The sequence below is a fragment of the Suncus etruscus genome, chromosome 18 (genome assembly GCF_024139225.1).
Source record: "Suncus etruscus isolate mSunEtr1 chromosome 18, mSunEtr1.pri.cur, whole genome shotgun sequence".
Classification (NCBI taxonomy): Eukaryota; Metazoa; Chordata; class Mammalia; order Eulipotyphla; family Soricidae; genus Suncus; species Suncus etruscus.
In genome coordinates, this window is record NC_064865.1 from 46,816,481 (window position 1) to 46,836,604 (window position 20,124).

A 20,124-nucleotide genomic window follows, 5' to 3' on the forward strand; every position below is an offset into this window, starting at 1 on the left:
CCCTGCAGACATCTTGATTTTGATTCGCTAGCCTCCAGAACATAAGAGAGTCAGTGTTGTGTTCCACCATTCACTGTGTGGTACTCAGTTATGATGGCCCTAGGGGATCACATAAGTGACAAAAGGAGTGAGAGAACAATCATAACAGCTACAAAAAGCTGACCCAAGGACAGTAAAAAAGACATCCTCCCAGGAGTATTTTTTATTTTTTTAACCAGAGAGTAAACAACCCAGTGTAGCCCACACACACAGCTGGGGGTAGAGGGGAAAGTCAGAGGACATTTTATAAATTGAGTCTCAGGACAATTTTGATATGCATGAAAGACACTCTTAAATCCTCATTGGCCAGATACTAAAAAGGGAACAGCGGGCAGGGGCAGAAAAGAAAGCATCTTTTGTTTCCCAGGGGCCGTGTTTTCAGCTGCACTCTGCAGGAAGCTGTTCCTTCCCACTAAAAAGCACAGAGGAACGATAAATCACATCTCCTAGTAGGTTGCAAGGAGAGACCAGAGGGTTGGCTGGAATTAGTACAGTAGGAGGGAAGTTCAAGCATTGAGAATTGGCCCTGCCAGTCAGGCTGAGAAGTCATGGGAGGCAAATGCTTTTCAGTGATCCATTTCTATACCCACAGTCAGTTTCTTCTTTCAATCCCAATATGTGGCTTCATCAGTACAAGTCTTTTTTTTTGACAACATCACTCACCCTTCACCACTCTTCCATCTCTTCTCTTATTTTCTAACTTCAGACACCCTTGCATTTCACTTTACAAAGAATGTCCAGACTATCATCAAGCCCCCCCAATTCCTAACCTATTTTGTTTACAAAGGTCTATTCCTCTACCTCTTCACTGTATTTTCTGTTCTGCTAAGGGACTTCATTCCATCATTCATCTTCTTTCCCATGTCTACAGTATCTTCTTGTTCTCTTCACTCCTCAAGTTACAAAAACATCTCTTCCTAACTTCCCACCAAGTCCCCAGAATCACCCCTTTCTGCCTCTTCTCATCTTGAAGCTTCTTGGAAGAACACTCTGCACTCACTGTATGCTTTCTGCACCATCTTGCTGCACCTGGCTTTTGGCCCAACCATTATATTGAAACTATCTTAATCAAGATGGCTGCCAAATTAGATGGACGACATCTAGTCCTCATCGATATTTTATGGTTTGGGGCATTGCTCTTCTTAAAATTGTATTTTTCTTTAACTTAAATGACATTACTGTTTTCTAGTATTCCTCTGATCTCTCTGGAAATTCATTGTTCCTTTTATTGGGTTAGGGGATACACCCAAATGTTCTCAGGGTCTTCTCCTGGCTCCATGTTCAGGACCATCTGTGCTGCCAGGGCTTGAACCTGAATTAGTCATGGACAAGGCAAGTGCATTATCCATTACCATTGCACTGTCACTCTAGCATCCATTATTTATTTGTTGGCCTATCTATTTTAGGGGACCTCCTCAGAGTTGACCAGGAGACCAATAGCCACTCCTAATGATGCTGTAAGAATGCAGATTCACTGGAGAGATAGCACAGCAGTAGGGTGTTTGCCTTGCATTTGGCTGACCCAGGACGAACCTGGGCTCAATTTGAGGAGTCCCCCTATGGTCCTCCAAGCCAGGAGCGATTTCTGAGCACAAAGCCAGGAGTAACTCCTGAGCATCACTGGGTGTTTCCCCTCCCCCCCCAAAAAAAAAGAATGCAGAGTTAGTGCTTGGATACAGCTATGTGGGAATTAGGGGATGAGATAATATGTATTGCTGTTTGGTTTTGCTTTGCTTTTGTTTGGAAGCCATATACTGTATTATTCTGAAGCTATTCAGAGCTCACTAGTTAGGAATTGAACTTAAGGCTCCTGTTTGAAAAGCATGTACTTCAGTATCTTGAGCTGGAGTAATAGTCCCTTTGCTCTACAAATTAGTCTAGAATCCCTTCTCCTTAACTTCCTTTTGTGGAGGGGAATACCTCACCCAGTGGGATTCAGGGCTTACTCCTGTCTCTGTGCTCAGGAATGACCCTTAGTGGTGTTCAGAGGACCATATGCAGTGCCAGAGACTGAATTGGGTCATCAGCATGAAGGCAAATATCTTAATGCCTATATTATCTCTCTGGCCCTCACTTGAGGGTTCTTGAAGTGCTTGCTATGTATTTAAGTATTTGGTCCTTGTCTTAGAGCGATGAATAAAATTGCAGAGAGCAGTGGAGAAAAACAGGAAAATACATGCACAATATATCAACAAATTAATAAGTGAAAAATCAGAGCTATTATAGAAGAGAATATGATTCTCCAGATCAGAACAGGAAAGTGACGAGATCAGCAGTATCAGAGAATGCTCTTAAAGAGAGAGGAGCTCGTTTCTACCTTCAAAAATGTACTGGGCAACATGGATGTTACTAGAGGACATCATGCTGAGTGAGGTCAGTCAGAAGGAAATGGACAGGTATGGAACTTAAAGATATACAACAAAGTAGCCACAAAGGTTCAAAGGCACCATCATGGGAGAACTAATTGCACTGTTGAATGGGAGAATAGGAGGAAGAGAGTTGGGGCCCTTGTGAAAGGGAGCAGGTGCACCAGTGATGGGTGGGGGGGTGTTGGAATTGTGTGCTTTCAAAACCCTTCATAATGGTATTATAAACTACAGAATCTCAATTTTAAATGCTGCTGGACTATCTCAGCTAATGCCACCGAAATCCACACTTATCATCACCTCACCCCATGAGCTTGAATTATGAAAATTATCTTGAAATCCATGTGTCGCTGACATCTATTCAGAGCAGTGTGCTGAATATATACTGCTCCTTTGTAACAAACGTTTTATGATTTTTAAAATACATTTAGAAAGTCTGGGAAAATATCTCACTATTTTCTATGTGTCTTTGATGCAAAGATTTCTGGAAATGTATCTCTTGTATAATCAGCGAATCTCCTGATAGACTTACCTCACATCATCCACAATTCCATACCTGCACAAGAGTAGGACTTTATCCTTCTTGTTCACTCCACTATTGGTGTGATAAGATAATTTTTCTGCACTGTGAATGCTTAATAAATAGATGTGGAGGGGCTGGAGCGATAGCACAGTGGTAGGGTGTTTGCCTTACCATCGGTTAATCCAGGCTGGGCCTGGGTTCGATCCTTGGTGTCCCAGGTGGTCCCCTGAGCCAGGAGCGATTTCTGAGCACATAGCTAGGAGTAACCCCTGAGTGTCAACAGGTGTAGCCCCAAAACAATAAATAAATAATTAAATAAATAAGTAGTTGTGAAATGTGAAGTTACTCCAGAATGAATTCCTGAAATCTAGAGCTGAGCTGGCTGTTGTACTCTTTATCTTTAGGGTTCCTCGATGCAATTAAAAGAAAAATTGAAAAATGATTTGGGTAAACAAAACCTTTTTTTTTTTTTTTTTTTTGGTTTTTGGGCCACACCCGGCAGTGCTCAGGGGTTACTCCTGGCTGTCTGCTCAGAAATAGCTCCTGCAGGCATGGGAGACCATATGTGACACCGGGATTCGAACCAACCACCTTTGGTCCTAGATGGGCTGCTTGCAAGGCAAATGCCGCTGTGCTATCTCTCTGGGCCCAAAACTTTACTTGTTTTTGTTTTTGTTTGTTTGTTTTTTGTTTTTTTTGGGTTTTTCTGTTTTGTTTTGATTTTGGTGTTCAGGGGTTACTCCTGGCTGTCTGCTCAGAAATAGCTCCTGGAAGGCACGGGGGACCATATGGGACACCGGGATTCGAACCAACCACCTTTGGTCCTGGATCGGCTGTTTGCAAGGCAAACACCACTGTGCTATCTCTCCGGGCTCTAACAAAACCTTTTCATTCAGATTTCTACTGGTCTTTATCAACAAACAAATCTGACTTTCAAAAAAGTTGGTGTCATTGTTGTAATTGTTCTCTCTTCTAAAATATTTCAACCATGTTGAGCTTCAAGATGACCTTTGATTCATCTTTTCAGATTCAGTTTAGGTATCTTTGTATTTCATTCATCCTTTCTGATCAGACAAGAACATGAATTTCAACCTTAGTTGTTCTTACACTTCCAAACTTTTCTAACTATTTCTTGGACATATTATCATGTCTACTAATCCAATAAAACATGGATTTCTTGAAGATCAGGCTGAAGAATCAAGGTTTAAAAAGAAACTTGATGGCCAGAGTGGTGGCACAGGTGGTAGGATGTTTGCCTTGTATGCGCTAACCTAGGACAGACCGCAGTTTGATCCCCAGGCATTCCATATGGTACCTCCAAGCTAGGGGTGTTTTTTGAGCACATAGCCAGGAATAACTCCTGAGCATCACTGGGTGTGAAAAAAAAAAGAAACTTGATAATCATATTATGATACTACTTATGCGACAAAGAGAAAAATCACAGTATGAATAAATACAGAAGAACTTGAGATGTTCCTTTTACTACACACATATTTCTGTCTCTCTGGGTGAAATTGTATTACATTTATGTAAGAAGGAAATCAAGTGTGTAATGTATTTAGGAAGATTCTATCAAAATTTTTAAGAAATATTTGGGAGCTTACTGAGGATAAGCTTTAATTATCTAAAGACTCAATGTGGAATACTTCATTGCCTTCTAAAGCTAGATGAATAGCTTTGTGAGAAAGATCATAAAACAGGGCCGATGAGGTGGCACTAGAGGTAAGGTGTCTGTCTTGCAAGCGCTAGCCAAGGAAGGACCGTGGTTCGATCCCCCGGCATCCCATATGGTCCCCCAAGCCAGGGGCAATTTCTGAGCGCTTAGCCAGGAGTAACTCCTGAGCATCAAACGGGTGTGCTCCCCCCCAAAAAAAAGATCATAAAACATATGGCAACATCTTCAGACCAAGTGTGACAAGACAGACTGATCTTCACCATTGAGTCCCAAAGGACTTGTCTTAGAAAGACAATGAATAAAAGCAACAAAACTGGGGAGACTATAAAACAGTCAGAAGGAGACAGAATGGGAAATCTATGCTGTTGGAGGCATAGAGTTCTTAAAGCCTAAAAGATAACTTTCTTCTTTAGACATAAAGGGAGACTACAGCTAATAAGGTGGTTACAAAATCATGCTATGTAGCATCCCTTGGGCTCTCTTTATTTGCAAAGCTTGATTGTGAGTATTTGCTAATTTATCAACCTTAAAATCTATCTTTAGAATTCAGTGATACCAAGTCCCAATTAAAGAGGGAAATGTAAATCCTGTGATGTTGTTCAAATTCTCAGTAGCAAGAAGGCCAGCCACTGCAGATGGGAACCAGTCAGGTCTTATAGCCACAGGGCCCTGTTCTAGAACCTTCATAATATGCGTTCAATTTGTAAAGGACAAATTCTTCTTTCCAGATTTACTGAAAAGAGTGAGGTATTAATTTCTCATATTTTAATGGGCCTTGGAGAGCTTATAAATATAGTGTCTTACTCATGATTTTATAATGCTTAAAATGAGTTTAAAATTAAAAAGCAGATCTATTTAAAGGGAAATGGTGATAATACTGACTTTATATGTCTATGAAAAGCCACTAATATGGTATGTTAATAACTGAAGTTTTGGGAAACTATGAGTAAGATACTGCCCACTTTGGTGGTCTCAAATGTGTGCCTGTTTAATCTCCATATTTAAAATGACTTTTGTGAAGTTTCTATTTCTGAGGTGATATGAAAGGCAAAGGCATAAGCAAAGGAAATGACTTGAGCAGGGGGAAAAAAGCAAGTAGGGAAAGGTTTACATACTGAAATTCTGAAGCTACTTAAAGAAATTCAACAGAGACAAGTCCTTTGAATGTGATTAACAAAACGATCTTCATGAAGATGCAAAAGTTTTCTTCAGAATCTGATTCTTCTGAGTAGCCTGAGGAATAGGCATCTCTTCTTCTAGAATGACCCAAATAAACAGCAGTCCCAGGCATTCCTTTTGTCAACATCCTATATAAATGGTACCAGCAATGGCTCTAAAGAATGGATAAAAACCAGAACACCCAGAAGTTAACTCTTATTAAAGCAGAGACCCTGAGGGCTTCCATCCAAAAAATGGAGGAATATTAATGTTCAATTCTTTTCTTCCCCAAATGAACTCTTCCATTTACATGCAGTTGATAGAAATTTAACCAAAGAAACCAGGCTAAGAAGTAGGCAATTAAGTGATGTGGAGATAAGTCATGTCAACCCTTTAAAGATGGTTGATATAGAAGCCAGGGACAAGTCTACCAAAATAAAGACCTGCCATTCAGGATTCTCTGGAGACTCTTGTAAGTGGTACAGTCTCCAGTTCCTCACTGACTTTCAGGGTCTCTCCTGACTGCATCCACTCCAATAGTCCATACTCTCAGTTTTGCTGGAATAATTTTGTTTCTTAAGATGCACCAGCTTCACTTCTATGAGCCTTCCCTGGCTCCTAGGCTCTGAGTTGAATCCAAAACTCTTGTATCCAAGAGTACACTGACCCTTCTCCATCCCTTATTAGATTTATTCTTCAGCAAATGTTTACTGAGCATTTATGATGTTCCAGTGACCTAACTAGACATTAGAATGATCAGAGCATCACCCTTGACCTCAGGTAGGGGACACAGGGCAAAGAGTGAGGGATAAAAAAGCACAAGACTGGCAAAATAACAGACACTACTCTTTATAATAAAAGGGTTTATTTTTTTTAATTTTTTAAACCTTTTGGGGCCAGAGCTGTGGCATAACAGTAGGGCATTTGCCTTGCATGTGCTAACCCTAGGATGGACCATGGTTCGATTCTCCAGTGTCCCACATGGTCCCCCAAACCAGGAGTGATTTCTAAGCGCATAGCCAAGAACTGATTCCTGAGAGTCACCTGGTGTGTCTACCCCCCCCCCAAAAAAAAACCTTTTATTTTCACAAAATCCAGACATTTCATTGTTTAAAAATGCACAAGGGGGGAGAGGATTCCTTTATGCAAATAATAAATTATATCCTGTCTTGGTGAAATAGATGATGCAGCAGCCAGAGACTTGTTGGGAAGAGAATCCCCTGGGATTTGACCCATCCTTATCCTTTCTCTAAGTGCAAGCAGTCCTATTTGCTGCCAAATTCCTACAGCAGATGGATCCAGGAGTGCTGGTCACTTAATACCTGGGTAGTTGGAACCAATGAGGGGGCCCCCAAAAAGTTCTGTAACAACAACAAAAAGATCGGGTATGTTGTGAGTTGAGGATTGTTATTATTTTTTCTTAATTAGGCCATAATTTACCTTTCCTTTTCTTTTCTCTGCTGATGAAGTTGTGATGACTGAGGTTTGCACCCACACTTGCATGTGACATTCACTCATTAATTGTAGTTTTTTTTTTTTGGGTGGTCACACAATGGGTCACAGTGCTTGCAACCTTCCGTGGGGAACCCCCGACCCGAGGGGGTGTGGAAATGAAGGTCGCTAGTAATTCGTGGGTTTGCCCAAGCAGAACCGATCTGTGAAGAAAAAACTGAGAAGTTAGTAAGAAAAGTCCTCAAGACAACACATGCTGTTCAAAAGGAGTTTATTGCCGGGGGAGATCAGCTTTTAAAGGCAGAATACGTCATAGAGGTGTTACAGTTTTTCCACCAATTACAATTGCAAGCACTCATTAGCATAAGCTGGGGGCAGGTAATAGGGAGGGGTAAAAAGGTAGACCTGAGCACGAGTTTATACTGAAAGCACAAGATCCAAACAGAGTCTTATAAATTTTACTCAGCAAGCATAAATAAAACATCAGCTGTAATCATAATAATCTTTTGCTAACACAAAGGCAAGTTGCTCTATATTTTTCTTTCTGGCTGGATGTATTGAGCTGCTTTGAATTACTTTAGTATTTGTCTATTTCCTTTGTTCTCAGGGCATGGGCGCCTCTGGTCACGTGGGTGACAAGGTCAGGGATTTCTGAGGTGTCCTTTGTTCTAGGTTCCATCAGCTAGGCTCCCCACAAGTGCTTTCACTTTCAGTCCAACTGATGATGGGGTCATACTCCTTTCATTGTGGTAGTGCTAGCTCTGGCTATAGTTCTCACCAGGGCTGCACACCACACCATCTGCATGGTATTTGTGTCATGTGCTTTGTCTTGGCAATGGTACTCAGGCTCACCCGAAGCACACAGCTGGTTGACCATGGTGCAGTCTGAAGTTGTTGATGGTACTGGGGATCACAGGAACAAGAGCTGCCAGGAAAAACAGCACAGCTTCCAGCAGTGCCCTCAGTTGTGTGTGGACAGTTCTGGAGAGAGAATTCTCAGATTCCCACTTGCAAATCAAGCACTTCAACTTCTGAGCTACCCGTCATCTCCTATTCTTTAATTTAGATGAATTAGACAGAGAAGGCCTCTCTGATGACAAGATATATTCATTTTTATTATGCATCTATTTCTTTTACTTAGAGCTATGCTAGTTTATAAGAATGTATATGTTTGAGGAACACAATTTCACAAGTCTTACACATATGTATCCAGTCAACATCCACCACCAAAGTACCAATATTCTACACCATCCTTCATTAATTCCTGCCCCCTACATGTCTAATCACCTCAACTCAGCAGAGTTTAGCTATTATCTCAGTTTGGCTTTATGGGTTCCCTTGCTTTGCTTCTCTAGATCCCATATATGAAGAAGATCATTCAGTATTTTTCTTTTCAGACTGGAGTTTAGATCATACCTGGCAAGCACTCTGTGCTTAGGGATTACTATTTGTTGTGCTTGGGGAGTCCTTTGGAGTACTAGGGATAGAGCTAGAGTCAGCCATATGTAATGCACCTTACCCTCTGTACTATCACTCTGACCCATCATCCAGTCTTTCTTTTTCCTTTTTTCTTCTTATTACTTGACATGACTTCTTCCAGTTGTTCTATACTGTCAGTAATGGTAAGCTTTCATCTTTTCTGGTAGCTGACTAGTATTCAATTGTAAATATGTGTGCACTAACTTCAATTTATTGAGTTTTGTTTCATTGTGTCAGCAAAATGTCTCTTGATGTGATCTTTATATCCCACTGCCAATTACATTGGTTCCAACTTTTATTATCTTATATCTGCTATTTCCGACAGTCTCTTAAACTTGTCCACAATCTCTGTGTGTAAAGTATGTTCCACACTGCCTTTTACATTTTTTTTCTAAACCAGAAAATGTTATTGCTGTGGATAAGGCTCTCAGATGGAGTTAACTGATGTATTTTCTTTTCCAAACATTGCTGGCCTTGTTATCTCTTAAATATCACTGATATTCTCTGTGCTTACAAATCGCAAGTCTTTATTATGGACTATGAGACTTGCTTGAATTTGCCTCAACCTGTGTTCTTAACATTCTGTTTCTTACAATAACTTCATGCTTTTAGAACCTTTCTGCCTTTTCATGCCTCTCTGTCTTCCCATAAGCTCATTTCTCTATGTACAATGTTATTTTATCCCCAGGGCAGACCACTTGTTTTTTAAGTTCCAGATCAAATAAGTGTTAATATGCCTTTCTCAGTCACCTCGCATATGACACTTAGATCCCTATATTTTCAGGTTTCTTATTTGGGATATAAATATCCGCTCTCCCCCTCATGAGTTCTTTTATTATACATCAGAATAATTAAACAAAGACTTAATTATTGCTTTGTTGCTAACACCTAGTACGGGGTCTGAGCACAACGTGCTCAGAATACATTTCTTGAATGACTAAGTTAATAAGGTTCCCTCTTCCCCCATTTGTCAGATATTTTGATATTTAGTTTCCCTCCCTCCCCTTTTCAAGCAAATAAGCAAAATAACAATATGGTTTGAAACTTCCAGGCTGATTTGTTCAACAGCAGCCATGGATACTTTGCAGATACACAGCTTTAAATAATTCTAGGTGATGCTACACTAGAATTATCTTGGCATAGGAACAGCAACTGAGATTTAAGTGAGTTTAGACCAAAAGATTTTATTTTTTTCAAATGGTTTGCCAAAATGGCTAAAACATAAACAAACAGATACTGCTTTAAATATAGTTTGCTTCGTCCTCTGTTCAGGGAGTTACTGGCCCACTTTGAAACTGGTGAAAGCTCTCTCCAGGGACGAAAAGCAATGACCATCCTTTTCAGTTAACTATAGGTAGGACAGCCACTCGCAGACAAGGCAATGTTTGAACTATTTGTTCTGGCACTTCTATTTGGGTTTACATAATATAGTGTGCTGCTAAGAACTTGCTTATGAAAAAAATGGCATTATTGGCAATTGGCTGTGCTTAGAAGTCTAGGCAAGAAGGTCAGCCATAAAGAGAAATATCTCCCTTAGATATTGCTCTGCTATGAATACAAAGTAGAACCCAGGAAGCAAAGGAGCTTAAAGGGATGAGCTGGAAGATTTTTTTGATACCAACTCACACTGAAACAGAAGACCCAGTTAGTTTGTTCAGCTGTGTCTATTTAGCCTGGCCAATGGAAAGGGAATCATTGGGCTGTGTTCTCATTCTGAAGGGGGAATGCTGCCCAACTGTAGGGGAAAGCCAACCCCACCAGTCACGTTTCATTTCCTCATCTATAAAATAGAGGAGTTCAGGTCTAGGAGAACAGGACTATTGGAGTTCTGAGGAACCAAAGATTAATGACAAAGAGTTCTAATACACATTTAGAAAATATTGTCTAGAGATGAGGAGTTTGGGGCTAAACCTGGAAGAAAGCACAGGATTCTTAAGTGAAGAAAGGTGGAAATGTTGGATTGAGATGAGTGTAGCTTGTCAGAAGGCAGAGACAGAGATGAGGATATATATACTGTGGAAAGTGAGCAAACTCATTCAGTAGCAAAGCTCAGTCTTGCCATCTGTTCATTTAGGTCTTTTATCTGCTCACATGAACTAAGTTATTTCCATGATGGCAGGTTTCTTCAAGGTTCAATGATGAAACAGGACACTAGGAAAAAGTAAAACAAAAAGATCATTTATGCCCTCAAATAACTCAAGTGAAATACTCAGAGTAGTAAAAAGTTCAGAACTATATGGAGTCTATATTATGATGAGAGATATATGCATATGCCTTGGAAACAGAAATGACTTCTTTCTTTTTGATTTTGAGGCCATACCTGAAAGTGCTCAGAAGTTACTCATAGCTATGTTCTCAGAAATTACTCCTGCCAGGCTTGTGGAACTGTATGGGATGCCATGGACTGAACCTGGGTTGGCTACATGTGAGGCAAACTCCATATCCACTGTTCTATAGCTCTGGCCCAGAGATGACTTCTTAATTGCTAAGAGGAAACTCAGAAACCTTCAAGAAGGTGAAGATTTAAATTGTATCTTCATGATAAGCAAGACCTGGCTAAGTAAGACTCTTTAACAAAGAAAAGAGAATGTCTCTAACTCTGCCTCCATTTATTACTTTCTTACTCAATGACCCTCAAATGCTTTCAATTTTCTTAATAGTTTTTCATCTTCCATCTACCACTCTATGATCTTTCCATCTTGTGTGCCAAGTCTTGGATGACCATTTGTAAATGCTAAGACCCTCTGTGAAAGTTTCTGTGTGATCTCCTCAATTAGTGTTAATAGAAGAAGTGACAATAATATTGAACCAGGTGAAAGGTCTGAAGAGCAAAAAAGGCTGCTATAAATTTTATCTTTTGGAATTATTCTCCTGTTCCCCAAAACACTTCAGGAAAACATGATGCCATCATAGAAAAATGCTGCCCTATTCCAGCTCCCACAGGGTTCTCTCCCTATGTTAAAATTCCAAAACAAGCCTAATTTGCACTGTCAATTGAGCATTTACAAAAGCATAATTAAAAAAATAAGTTTAGAAATGCTGAAGAGTCACCTAGCTTCCAAAAAGGACTTCCTGTATGCCAGTTTTGTGCCTGACACGCTGAAGAGTCACCTAGCTTCCAAAAAGGACTTCCTGTACGCCAGTTTTGTGCCTGACACTTCAAGACATGGTTTGGAGCCAGGCAAAGATACCTCCTCCTGTACTCCCATACTTCCAGAAGTCCCAGCAACCACAGCCTCAATCTAGAGCCTTCCGCCACATCTGCCAACACTGTAGACTCATCTTAATCTCAAAAGTGAGGCCCAACTAGTGGAAAAAACTCATAGACCTACTGGCCTCTCAGAAGACCACTCTGTGCCCTTCATAGGACCCCTATGAACTACCATATGAGTTCAACAGCTCAGCTCCATAGACGTCACAGAAGCTCAACAAACAAAACCAACAACAGAATGTTCACCTAGTAATAGACAGCTTAGTAGACCTCAAGACGATGACATAACAACCCCATTGTGAGATATGACAATTTTCACAAATTTTCTTTTAATGAGTTTTTTTCCCAATAACTTCATTAGCATTTAGTTGTAATAAACAATTTTAAGTAAGTTTTCAAACCTGCCTAGGAGCAGGCTGCGAGGAGGCTGGAAAACTAATGACAAAGGTGGAGAGAATGTTACACTGATAGTGAGATTAGCATTGGAATATTAAATGTGAGACATAACTGTATTATGAGCTACTCTATAAACCATAGTGTCTAAAATAAAGAAATTTAGCTTTGAAGAATAAGCTTATCATCTTTATAATTTACTAAAATACATACATACATACACACACATATGTATAGTTTTGGATGTCACCCAACAATGTTTGGGCCTTATTCCTGACTCTATGCTCAGGGATCACTCCTGGTGGGCTTGGTAGGAATAATATGTGATGCTGGGGATCAAATCTGGGTTGATTGCAGGCAAGGTAAGCATCTTACTATCACTAGTATTTCTCTGGCTCTTACTAGAAAATTGTTAGCTGTCTCTCACTAAGTAGACAGTAAATTTCTTCATGGCTGGGACCAACTCTCACACTCTTTCAAAGTAGCATGACTATATGCCCTGGGGCACCAGTGGTAGTCCTACTTATAGAGCTATGTGATTGCCCTACTTAGAAATCTCCCAGTAACCATTCTTATACAGGAAACATCCATCCACTCACTTGTAAACCCACAGGAAATATTGAATTAATGAAATTTTCTCCAAAATCTCACTGAATACCTGATACTATAGACAAAATGTTGCAAAATCTTGCCTCCTCAGAGTGACAGGAGCTCTAATGTATCCCTCATAATTAATATACTCATTTAATGCAAATAACTACTAGGTTACCTCTCTAGCTCTTAAATACCATATGATCTTCAAGACAGCTAATGTCTTAAATTCCCAGGCACTCAAACTCAGTATGTCCAGAATTTTTCTTTTTCCTGATCCATGTATTCGCCTTTGTGAATCATGAGTGGGATCAATTCTGTTGCTCAAGTTTAAAATCCCTGAGAGGGGTCTGAGAGATAGTACAGTGGTAGAGCATTTGCCTTGCATGCAGCGGACTGGTAGGGGATCTGGTTCGATTCCAGGCATCCCATAAGGTCCCCAGCCTACCAAGGGCGATTTCTGAGTGTTGGGTGTGACCCAACAACCAACCAACAAACAAATAAATAAATAAATAAATAAATAAATAAATAAATAAATAAATAAATAAATAAATAAAAAGTTAAAAAAATAAAACCCCTGAGATATTTTTGTGCATGGGGGCTGTGTGAGGGTTGGGGACACACCTGGCTGTGTTCAGGAATACTCTTGGCTCTGTGTTCAGGAGTGACCTCTGGCTGTACTTAAGGGACCATAAGCTGAGGATCAAACTGTGACTGGCTGCATGCAAGACAAAGGCTGATGTCCTGTGCAATCTCACAAGCTCTAATACCTTTCATGGCTAAGGAGAAGAAACGATCCATATAAATTACACAAATACTGCTTTGAAAAGTGAATGGGTTGCTAATTACTGATTATGCCAGTATAATAAGTATAAGATTAAACTAAATCCTATGGTGACTTTCTTTTTACTCTTCCCTCACTACTTCCTTTCTAGATGACCAATCAATGTATCAATCAAGTCCTGCTAATTTCATATCAGGCCCTAATGCTCTATTTTAAGCTGCCATCATTTTTTGCTCAGACTATTATAAAGGCTTCCAAACTCCTTTCCCTGCTCACTGTGTTGCTACCTTCCCTGCTCACAATCTTTAAGATCTATTTTATACTTTGTAGATGGATATTTACAAAACATACATGCTACCAACTTAGCCCAGGCTTTTAATATTCAGGAGTTGCATTTTATCTATGTGTTGTTTGGTTTGGGTCATATTTCAGTTAACTCTTGACTCTGTGTTTAGGGACAATCCTGGTTATGCTCAGGAGACCATACATGGTACTAGGAATCAACCCAAGATCGATGTTGTAAAAGGCTTTAACTCCTATAATGTATCTGCATACCCTATACACTCTTTTAAAGAAAATTTCAAACTTTTGGGGGCTAGAGAGAAAGCATGAAAGTAAGGCATTATGCCTTGCATGCAGAAGGATGGTGGTTTGAATCCCGGCATCTCATATGATCCTCTAAGCCTGCCAGAAGCGATTTCTGAGCATAGAGCTAGAAGCAACCCCTGAGTGCTGCCAGGTTGAACCAAAAACCAAAGAAAAAAAAATCAAACTTTTCAATCTGGTCCCCATTTCTCTTTAATATCATCTTTCATTACTCTTGTCTCATTATCACGGGATATATGTCACAGTCCAATTGAAATATTTTAGTGCTATATTCACTCATCATGAAGTTTTTATATGTACTCTGCCTGGAGCCAAAACCTTTGGCTTCCTACACATTTTTCACATAGTAAATGGTATCTATCCTTCAGTCCTCTTCCAATCTTACACCCCAAACTGGAATCATCTAGCCAAGACACTGATCTAACTCTTCTTTGATTAAAAAAAAAAAAAACATTCTGTGAATTGTAATTTCTTATAGCAGTAATCCAAGGTGCTTCCTAGATTTCTGCCAACATGGACTTAGACCTATTCTCTGTTTTCTCCTACAGCTTATTTGTCCTGGAATACCTCTCCATGTTTGTAGCATGTTCGTCTATGTGTGTGATGAAATTATATCTGGGTTTTAGTACTAATTAGTGATTAATCTTGGGGAAAATTTCAACCTATTTCAGTGTTAATTATATCCTAATTACAGTCAAAAATAATCACAGCATCTATTTTTTTAGAGACTCTTTGTAGAGATGACATGAATGAGCTCTGAAAATAGTACACACAATTTACTTTGAAAGAACTTAGCCATTAAAGGCATAGGCATGTGGTTCAATGGGTGAGTACTTCCCTTGCATGTATGAGGCTCTGGGTTTAATCCCAGAAGCAGAAAAGGAAGTAGAAAGAGAACAGTAGTCATTATTGTTAGTATTCTTCTTGTTAATGATGTTCTAAAAATCCTCTCTGTACAGAAATAACTGTTCAATTTCCAAGTATTTTTATTCATCAATAATATTTTGTAAAATTGTGACATCCTTTAAAAACTCTCTGTACATTAATAAGTAAAGATGAGTAAGATTGTTCAAGGTTTTAAATTATCATAGGCTTAATCTGTTCTCATATAATCATATAATTTTACCATATGTACAAATAGCACCATCCATATGTCATCTTCTTCATGGAATTGTTGATCCTCATAGGTGGAAATAAATATGTGATCAATCTTGTGTCCTCAGTGCCTACTAGACTTTCCAGAACAACGTCGGTTTTTAATATTTGTTTCACTGGACAAGTTCTATATTTCATGTTTATAGTCTTATAAAAACTCTACAAGTACTCTACAATTAAGTCTCAAATTCACAGAAAGAGGCTTATCACAGTTCTAGTATTTCTTCTGACTGTTGACGTTGTGTTCAGGAAAATAAAAGTTTGGGGACCAATGTGATTGTACAGTGAATAGGGAATTTGCCTTGCATGAGGCTAACCAGGGTTTGATCCCTGGTACCCCAAGCTTAATAAATATGTCATGATTTTCATAAAGTTACTTTCTTAAGAGGGGGAAGGTCAGGAGGGGATAATGGCTATGGTAGAGAGAAGCATTCAAGGGGAGAGAGAAAGTAATGTTGAAAGGTAGTAAGGTGTTATGTATGAAACCCTGTCAGCAACCCTGTCAGTACTGTACACCACACTGCAAACATTTATTAATATATGTAAAGATATGTATATTTAAATAAATAATAAATTTTTATATATAAATACATATTTATATAAAACAAATATATATGTAAATATATAAATATGTATTTATATATAAACATGTATAAATGTATATGTATATAAATATACATGAAGTTTATATAGAATGTACATAAAATATTATATATAAAATTTCTTGTATATTTATATATTATAGGGGCAGACTGGTAAGAGGGAGGCAAATAGGGGCATTGGTAGAATGCAGTGGACAATTGTAAAGGGATCAGTGTTGAAGCATTATATAATGAAACCTGTTCACAAATTCTTTGTAATTTTACAGTGACCAAATTAAAAAAAACTAAATAAAAATTTGAAATATCGGGGCCGGGCGGTGGCGCTAAAGGTAAGGTGCCTGCCTTTCCTGCGCTGGCCTTGGACGGACCGCGGTTCAATCCCCCGGTGTCCCATATGGTCCCCCAAGCCAGGAGCAACTTCTGAGCACATAGCCAGGAGTAACCCCTGAGCGTTACCGGGTGTGGCCCCAAAAAAAAAATTTGAAATATCAACATGAAGTTAGAGACACCCATTTAAAAAAAGAAAGTAAAATAATTTTTGGAGTTGTTCTGAGAAGCAAACATGCGTGAAAAGAGCCTTGAGCATTGAATAGACCTAGTGAACAAAGGAGAAAGATGTGATTCAAAGTTAAACAGTGGATTCCCCAGTGCTTCTGTGGCAAATTATAATCATCACCAGTGCCAAGTGTGCTAATCATATTAATAAATCCAATCCCCTAAACCAAACTTAATTGAGCAGGAAAATGACAAAGGATACCAAAAGGGAAAAAGCTTACCAGGAACGCATTCTGCCGTCGCACACAATCAGAAACATCACATCAAGAAACACTTTCTGCTAAGAAAATCCCACAAGAACAACTCTATCACCATGATCTTCAGCTTTCACCAGAAAGTCTGATCTCTTTCAAACAAGCAGAGGGGGAAAACTCTCTATGCCTAGATGTGGCATTCCCTGCATAGTTATAGAGCTCCACCTGCTGAACAAGTCACTGACAACACATCCTACAGCCAAGAACTCTCAAGAGGCAGAAAAAGATGGGATGAAATCTAGGATGACAAGGAAGCCATCACACACTTGGTCTTGTAGAAGCTTCATTTCAGGAGACTTAACCATGTCCAACTTCAGCCAAGTTCAGTTAGCATCATTCCATATCAATGAGCAAAGGTTGTATTGCATATGTAAGCCCCATGTTTGTTTTTTTGTTTTTTGTTTTTTGGGGTTGTTTTTTTTTTTTTTTTTTTTTTTGTCTAGAGCTATTATTAGGCTATTCCTATTAGTCTATTCCTAATTAGGAATTTGGAAGATTTTTTTTTTGGGTCACACCCGGCAGTGCTCAGGGGTTATTCCTGGCTCCAGGCTCAGAAATTGCTCCTGGCAGGCACGGGGGACCATATGGGGCGCCGGGATTCGAACCGATGACCTCCTGCATGAAAGGCAAATGCCTTACCTCCATGCTATCTCTCCGGCCCCAGGAATTTGGAAGATTTTAAGACCATTCCCTACCTTGTCAATCTTCCTTCTGCTTCTATTGAATAGGGGGGTCCTGGAGCTCCTAAACATATGTTAATCCAAAACATATATTCCCAAGTATGAGTAATGTATGGTAAATCCCAGACAAGGTTTTCATTCTTTTGGGTTAAATGCACTACCACAGTTTCCAGGTGTGTCCTTGGATAAAGGACCACTGGTAGTCATTCCAGTAGATTCTGCCCACCTGCTCTTCCAGAAGCAGAAACCCAAGCATGCAGGTGGCGATGACTGAAGTAATTTCCTTCCTAGGGGTCCTTTTATGGCAGTGTCTCATCTTGAAATCTAAGCAGGTTGGCAAGCAGGATTTCTCCCGAGGAGGGCCCAAGAACAACTTTCAAGTCTTTGAGCTGAAAGATTCCTCATTTCCTAGCATTCCCCAAAGCTTGCAAACTGTCTAAAGAATGCAAAAACTGTCTTTTGTATTTTACCTCTGCATTTTTCTTTCACCCTTACCTGTGTTCTGCTGTTTGACTTACTTTCTCTAGTCACCAGGAATAGATGAATCCAAGGAGATGGATGCTTGCTAGCCTTTTCTTGTCATCCAGGACAGCTCTCTGCCCAAAGCAATCAAGTAGAAGGGGGCAGGCTCATGGCCTGGTTCAGCAAGATGCCTCTGAGAGACGATGCAACATTGTGCCAGCCTTTCCAAGGGCTTAAATGAACCTGCAGAAGCCTGGGAGGCAAAGGTGTATTTTAGGACACTAACACTGCATATTTAAAATTAAATCCCCATTAGATCTCTCTCACTCTCTTTTTCTCTCTCTCCACTCTCGCATATACACTCCCTCCCACACGCACTTTCCTCTTCTCCTACTTCTCGGTTAGGACTCTTTCAGTTTATACAAATGTATGCACAGATTCATATAAATACTCTCATTCTCACTATGTTTGTCTTCTGAGACATCTGTTCCTCCTCTGATAACCCACTTCTCTCTGTCTTGATTAATCTATTTTTCCCCAGGTTATGCCTTCTACTATATTCCTTTCATTCAAACAAGAAAATCTTATTGGCAAATGGCCGCAAATAATTTATCACACAACCCACTGTACTCTATTTCATTCTTTAATTATTGTTTCTTGTACTAAAGAGGATTGTAAAAACATGTATGGCATTGGCATTTAACTGGATGTTTATGAATGGTTTAGTGGTATGTCAAAAGGTATATAAAGGTATACAGAAAGGCATGTCCATAGGAAGATGACATACATGTTCTATTAATCATGCCTAAGCAATAGTCAAGAGTTTGTTAACTTTATAATAAGTAATAGGGAGCTGTAGCCCAAGTCATATCCTATTAGGATTTAGATTAAGGTAATTCTTATGATATCCGAAAAGTTAGTATTCAACTATGGTTAGAAAAAAATGCTTCAAACCAGCCATCTACAGATGGCTGATGAAAAGAGCTAAGAATAACCTTCTGTATCCATCCCTACCCTACTGTCCTATTCAGCAGTCGCATTAGCATCCAATAGATATTTTACACAGAAATTTAACTCACCTTTCTAATTGGGAGGATAGAGCTGTTGCATTGGTAAGAAAACTGAAAATGGAATCCAAGTGAATAATGATACTGACATTGACAGAAAGAAATTCATTGCATTTTGAATTAATTCCAAATTGGAAAATGGACTACTGATTAACTGAAGTTGCTAATATCTAAAAAGTCTATATTTTCATCTATTAAATTGGCATAGCTTTATAATTGAGAATATGCTAGTATAGATATAGCAAAAAAGGATACTATTAGTGCATTCATTAAAGAGCAAGAGGTTTTAGAAATCAGTCTGCTGAAAGGTCAATTTTTTTTCTTTTTAAGTTTCATAATCATTATCACAGTTAAATGGAATTCTAGGTAGCAGTCGAACAATGTAGTTGTAAAAATTTATGCATAGTGGTGTTGGTTACAAAATTAGTCATCTTGCATAAGGAACAACTAGCAATAATTGGAAATTCATAGAGAAATAGTTAAGGAAAATTAGTGTGTAGATTCTCTTAACTATAGAGAAATGCTTACAACACACTGTTAGGAAATGATCTAAACTATGATGATATAAGAATAACTAGGATATTGGTCATGGGAATGCTGCACTGGTGAAGGATTTTATATATTTTATATATTATATAAAACATATAATATTATATATGATATATATTAAAAATCAAAAAAAGAAAAGAAAAGATAAGGCCTCCCAATTCTTACCACAGGCTATGTTCTTTACACTGACTGTATAGAAAGAGGAGGTACAGTAAATGCACCCCATATACGCCTCAATCCAAGCCCTTTGCCTGGTCTGTATTGTGAATTGAGGGACAAAAAAAAAGATATAAGAATAACTAAATGTGTCATAATATGTCGTTTCTTTCTTCTGATTTTAAAGGCCTTACAAAATCTCTACAATAAGCAAACATAGCCTTATCAGGAAAAATTGCATTTGGGGGAATGATAATTTGAAAGGTGATAACTTTCCAATACTTTGAGACCTCAGGATTTAAGTTCTCCTACCCAACACACGTTGCTTGATTAGCTGTCTTGTTCATTGATAGCATTTAAATAACTC

General features: G+C 39.0%; 1 non-coding gene across 1 annotated transcript; it reads left to right on the plus strand.

Moving 5' to 3' along the window:
- The first annotated feature begins 19,749 nt into the window (after window positions 1-19,749).
- Window positions 19,750-19,882, plus strand: LOC125996915 (small nucleolar RNA SNORA51). Its single transcript, XR_007491575.1, has one exon. It is a non-coding gene; the product is annotated as a small nucleolar RNA SNORA51 (small nucleolar RNA).
- The last annotated feature ends 242 nt before the right edge of the window (window positions 19,883-20,124 follow it).